Here is a 6486-nt window from a genome sequence, read left to right on the forward strand (position 1 = left end):
GACACATTCAATGGGAGAGCAGGTGGAGAGGGAGAGGGGGAGGGGGAGGACACGTGTGTTTGTGATGGAGGGAGGGAGGGAGGGAGAGAGAGAGAGAGAGAAGGAGATGGAGAGAGAGGGGCCTTTTCTCTTCCTCTGTGTGCACGTCACGTTCTCCTCTCCCTGAGCTCAATTACACGATTGATACTCAGAGAGGAAACTTCATCATGTCATACAGATGTCTTCACCGGGAGAAAAGAGGGAGACGACGCATGTCGCCATTTAACGTGACACGGTCCTGGGCTCGCTCCAAAACAAACGGAACGGAAAAACACAGTCGGACTATAGATTTCATTACAGGCCAATAATAAATACGGAGTGCCAGTAAAGAGTGAGAACTCACGAGGGAGAGGGGGGAGAAGAGGGGGGGGGCTGCAAATACTCACTGACGGAGTAAAGGAACTGGAGGCGGCCATGCCTGTTGGATGGAGAATTTAACAATTCTGTTAAATGAATTAATCTAAAACAATAACTTGTAAACAATAATACTCTTTCAGCGAGCCATTCATGCTCCATCATAGTAAACGTTCTTTACAACCCAGACAGCTCCATAAAGTGCTTTAGGCATCATTGGGCACAACCGTCATTAGTCAGTGCCTGTGTGTAAAATCGTAGTAACAAAACCACGGTGGCGGCGGTGCAGACGCGAGGCCCGTATCTATTTTACAGTGTTTCATTTCAAACGTGACACCGGCGGAGAAAACGCACTCCACAAACAATGGCCCTGTTTTGCTTTAATTTGATTAGGTTTTCGTCTCAGCGAATGCCAAGTCCTGTTTTGCCTCGAGAACATATCTCTTAATCACGTTCCATCCAGGCTGCGTCTTTCATCTGAATCTCACAGACGTGGCTCACGCCCAACTTTATTTCCCTGAAAGGTAGGGGGAGAAAAAAGAAAAAAAGAAAGCACACACACACACGCGTGCACATACACACACATCCAACAAGGTGTGTGTGTGTGTGTGTGTGGGGGGGGGGGGGTACAATGACAAAAGCCCGGCTCTCATCTCTGTCACATAAAGTGATGTTTTGTGTTTAGCTGTGTGCAACTGAGGCGTGCGTGTGCGTGCGCGTCTGTCTGCAGGGCTCAGATCCATGTTGTTTGGTTTGTTTCTCCATTAAGAGAGCTGTAAAGGAGAAGGAACAGATGGCTGCTGGCCCGCTCTGTCCTGCATCCTCTCACAACTGCCACACTTCCCGCGCGTCCATTAATCTTCCCTCACTACTCCTGCAGCACAACTTTATTAAAACAACTCAGGAGAGAGCGAACAACAAGCACCGCGCAGCTGTCAGGCGCAAAAGACAGAACCATTCGTCCACAGAAGAACGGCCTCGGATTTCCTGGGCGCATCTGTAAAACAGCTCGGGCAGAATGTGGTCTGCTTTGAAATGCCGGCTCCGCAAAGCGCTCTCGCCGTGCAGCGGGAGGCACAATAAATGCTCATTTGAACGCAGCTGGAGCGGCTGTTGTTCACAGTGTGTCAAACCTAAACATGTGAGGCCCTCGCTCCGAGGCCCCGGGACGGACTACCGTACGTGGGGAATGCTGTAAGTTTGGGCTGAGCGATGGAAAACACAAAATCTATAAACTGCTAAGATTACAAAATTTCTCAATGTGATGTTTTTTTTTTCCTCCAGTTATAATACAATAGTTCCCCGTTAGAGGGAAATCAGAGTGGCCTTTTGCACAAAGTGAGGGATAAACACACCTGAAGCTGTAATCACCCGAGGCCTACATTTGCTGTCCTGCCTGATTGTCCTCACAGGAGGGAATATATTGCTATTTGAGGCAAAATGTAGCGCGCTGTCACGACAAGCATTCTGGGAGCGTCGGCCTGGTTGGCCCCCGCGCTCTGTGTCCGCAGCAGTCAGCGGGTAAATTGAAAAATCAATTCCAATTTAAATTATTGGAATAAAGAACTCCAGGAGCCGGAGATCAAAAAAAGAAGCAGAAGAAGAAGATCCCCCCCCCCCTCTCTTCTTCTAGATCCCCTTTAATTGGAAAGTCATTTCTTCAGGGTATTCTAATGGTTCTGAGGGAAGATTGCGAAAATAAAGTTGATGAGCTGGGGGGGTGGGGCGGGGGGGGGAGGTTAATAGCGCACGCTTGTGTTTGTGGCTTGTGTGTGATCGGCTGACCCGGTGTGTTTTCTTTGCTCTGCCACACAGTATTCGGTCTTCCCCTCCCTCATGACAGATGCACCAAATGAAGACTAATCCAGAGGGCTCACACACACTCAGACGCACACTCACTCACGCCTGTGGTCACTCGTCTCATCCATCTGCCGTCTGGGGGAGTGTCGGAGGGGGGCGGGGTGGGGGGGGGGGCTCTCGGGTCAAACTAAATTAACCATCCCTCGCTCACAATTGTAAAAATGTAATTGAGTTAATACAACCAACCCTGGTGATTTGGATACTCCTGTGCGGCGAGTCATTTTGTGAAAGCTTGCAGACGCCACTTCAGATTTGAAGCGTCTTCAAAGCCTCATATTGTATTGATGCATCGTGACGTGAAGTGGCTCTGTGGTTGGAGCTCATTTAAAAAATGACAACGGGACTATTGTGAGATCAGTGTAAGTTATTGATATTATACCTTTGTGTGGATCGATTCCCTTTATTGATATTTACTGTGATGACATCATTCAAATGGTAATTTTATACATTGAATGGTTTAAAATCTCCTTATTTACGAGCCATGCGGAGGGTAGGAACTACTTAAAGTGGCCATAAACAATGTTTTTATGTTAAACGTGGATCTGATATCCATCACCCGACTGGGCAGTTCCTCAGTGGTTCTGCTTTGGAGCATCTTTCTGCAACCGCTCTTATCGGCAGCTGTGTTTCCGTTCAATTCTCAAGCCAATTTTGAGCAAACTTTTGAAAAGTCTTGAAAAAATAAATGTGAATTAGTGGTACGCTCTAGCCAACGGATGGCTGCAATCTACCAGGGAAATGGAAGAAGAAGAGGACAAGAGCAAAAGGGAGAAAGGTCTTCAGGAAATGTTTTCATTGTTCTTCCATGTCCCGAGATGGAGACAAGCATTCACACGTTATCCGGGACGCCGACCGCAGAAACAGCTGATTAGTAAACCAAGCACCAACCAACAGACCAAGTCAGCAACTAGCTGCTAAACATAGAATTAAGCAGCCAGATATTCACTTCAGGAGGTGGTGATGACCAAAGATGGAGCTTAAACAGAGTGAACATTGTATTAAGTTCATTGGGTGTCCAGAAACAACTTTAGATGATTGTTAATGTCTCTCAGTGTCTGTTGGATGTGTAATATTCAACTTCCGACCAACACATTCGCCATAACAACTTAAAAGGTAAATGCTGCCCCCAAGTGGCCAGAAAAGACATGTATTTGCGCACAAAGCTAGCTGTAGTAATGTAGTAATGATCTAACACAGGTGATGTAATATTATCTTTATATGTAGTATTAAAGTTTCCGGCAGTCGTTGAAAGTCACCAGCAAACGGAAACAAGCTACTGGCGCTGCGTGTTAATACAAAGGCCAAGATAATTGTTAAACCATTACAAAATAATACGCAAGACATTCAGTCAGCATCATCTCTGCATGTTTCTTCCCCTCCGTCATCGCTGCTGTTACACCACCACCCTCTCAGTGTATCCCAGGTGGGAGTCTCGCATTGGCCAGTCTCAAGCCGGCGTGTTGCATCACAACATCGGGGCCCCACAGACTCCTCCATCCTACCTACCGCGACCTTTCCGCGCTGCCTCGTCGTGACATTAAAGACGCGCTGCGCCGAGACATTTCCATTCAAGGAAACTTGTTGACACGGTTATCACAGACATCAAAGAGCCTCCAAGAAGGCCTTATGAGAGTGATGGAGATGTTAAAGGGCGTGTTGGCCCCCACACATCACAAAAGGATGAGAGGATGTGAACACGCTTTGAGAGAAAGCATGATAAAAATGCATTCTCTAGAAGGAGAGAGAAGGGGGGGGGGGGAGGGGGGGGGGGGGGGGGGGGGGGGGGGTCGGCTCCATTTCCGCCTAAGAAGCGCAGAGTTAAAAGGTGGACCCTGTACAAATGAAACTCAATTTCACGCCACATTATCCCTCCCTGTTCTCTTTCCTGGCTTTCATTTTCATTAAGACCAGAGACAATCATAAATTAATAATTACTGCCGAATGTCTAAGCGCAAGGCCGCCGTCCCAGCCCCGTCCCAGCCCCCTCCCCGCGCCTCTGCGGTCTTCCATGTTCACGCTTGCAAAATGTTAATTTAGGTAATGTGGCCTGGCCCTTGTCAGATAAAACTGTTTTGTAGTTTGGCTAATACATAATGGTCTATCTGATTAGGTGACATTAGTCCTGTCTTTCCGACACCTTCCTAATGTCTCTCCGCAGACTCAGGGCAGCACTCAGTTATCAAGAGACATGGCGTATTACTGCTTTCACTAAATGGCCATCTCCCGCTCGCGATGATGAGCAAAGGAATTAGCTCGCCCGAGGTTAACAATCCAGTTGACACCGCGGCGAAGTATAAATACGACTTCGTTTTTCTTTCTTTACTTTGGTAACTTTTCTTTTGTCTCTGGTCATGCAAGCACAAATCAATAATGTGCATTGTGATGTTACACATCGGCGGCGTGGGATGTGGCGGAATAATCCCGTCTGGACGACGTCTTCACGAGCACACGTCGGGCCGAGTCACAATGTGCACTCGGCGCCGCAAAACAACGCGGCCACGATGCACATTTTGGTATTTAAAGTCTCCGTGCCTCATGGTCATACTTTGTAGAAAATTGAATTTATTACACAAATGTGCAGTGATATGAAACATGTGGCTTCGGGGCCTCCTTCTCTCAGATGCAAGAAGAAAAAAAAGGGCATCAGATCGAGAAATAAACTGAATATCGGAGTAATAGGGCCCCACGTCTCACGGAGTGAGAAAGATTGAGTCATTAAATGGATAAAGTGGGCGTCACGTCAGGAGTTCCTCTCACTCCGGAGTGAGTTTACGTTCGGCTGAGGAGCCGAGGGAGCCGGCAGTTTGAGTCTGAACTCAACCGGAAGCGCGGCCTCCTGATTGATCGCCCGCCGTGTGTCATATTGTTCTTTCAAGGTTGATAGAAACCGTAACCTCATTTTTTTTTTTTTATATTGCACAACAAAAAAAAAAAAAAAAAAGAAAGAAAGAAGAAGAAAAACTTGAAATATTTCAGGCCTTGAATTTCCACAATGCGGCATTGAATTATGCAGCAATCAGTCAATTATTCATCTCCGTGGCTGTGTCACGGACGTGCTTTCAAAAAAAGCATGCAGAATGGGGAGTGGGCCAAGCGTGCTGTGTCAACACATTTCACTCAGGATTGCTTACTGGAGAAATTTGTCCCTCAATGTCGATTCCGTACTCTCCAGTGTGTGTGTGTGTGTGTGTGTGTGTGTGTGTGTGTGTGTTTCTTTTTTTTGAGAGCCGCGCCTGTTAAAGACTGGGTCTCCAGAACGAGAGAAACCAAAAACAAATAATGTCGCTTGGGTTATAATAATAAAAAAATAAGTCACATTTACAAAACAGTTATTTGACAAATATGTGAAGAAGACAGCTCCATAATTTCCCACGCAGGCCCCTGCAGCACGCAGCCGCTGAAGGGCCGTGGTGATGTATTGTGAATTAGTGTCACACACTTCAGAGTACACACGGAATTTACAGTGAGCCTGGTCACACCCCCATTTGCATAGTTTACATAGCATTAGCCTACGCGTAAAAGAAAACCAACACACACACACACACACACACACGCCAAAGACACACACTCTTGCATCCGCTCAGTGAAAAGGAAAGATATCACATCTTTTGAAGCAAATAACAATACGCTCATTTATTTTTCTACAGTACGCCTGCAGTCTTTAGTTTTTTTTATTTATAGGCCGTACATCATCCATAGAAATGAGTTAGAAGACTTATGAGAGCCCCCCCCCCCCACCCTCCACACACACACACGTGCTTCCATTTGGATCAGACCATCAAGTCTTCGAGCAGCGAGCTGCATCTGGAAATGTTCAAATGGACTCTCCAGCTCCTTCCTCGAGGAGATGATGCTCGCCGCCGTCGCCACACAGGAAGTGCGGTGCGGGGGCAACACACAGTCTAACTCACATGGTTTATCATCAACATGTTAACTTTATTTGAATTTGAAGTACAATGAAGAGATGATTCGAGAAGCTATGTATAAGTTATCAGTGACAACAGACCTATAGACACTCCATTGAGAAGAAAAAAAGGAACAAACAGATAGTGAGCACGGGACACGCCTCCTGGGACACGCCTCCTCTCCCGATTGTAACACATAGGGTGGACTGCAGTTAAAGGACCGACACCAGCTGATGCCTGGGGGAATATACACAGCACCAGGAATTCAAAAGTCTTTCGGGGGAAAGTAATATCATAACTTAGCATGTTCTTTCTTCCCCTCTCTCTC

At 46.8% G+C, this 6486-nt stretch overlaps 1 protein-coding gene across 11 annotated transcripts in view; it reads right to left on the bottom strand.

Annotated features, from left to right (window-relative positions):
• Window positions 1-6109: 6109 nt before the first annotated feature.
• dachd (dachshund d) overlaps window positions 6110-6486 on the bottom strand; it is a 94250-nt gene continuing 93873 nt past the window's right edge. For 3 of the 11 annotated variants that reach the window (XM_034562357.1, XM_034562360.1, XM_034562361.1), the window contains one exon: window positions 6110-6486. This exon is cut by the window's right edge and continues 1283 nt beyond it. The gene's annotated coding sequence lies outside the window, so the exon portion shown is untranslated. The other 8 variants (XM_034562366.1, XM_034562364.1, XM_034562358.1 and 5 more) reach the window with 3 other exon arrangements.

The sequence above is a fragment of the Cyclopterus lumpus genome, chromosome 21 (genome assembly GCF_009769545.1).
Source record: "Cyclopterus lumpus isolate fCycLum1 chromosome 21, fCycLum1.pri, whole genome shotgun sequence".
Lineage (NCBI taxonomy): Eukaryota > Metazoa > Chordata > Actinopteri > Perciformes > Cyclopteridae > Cyclopterus > Cyclopterus lumpus.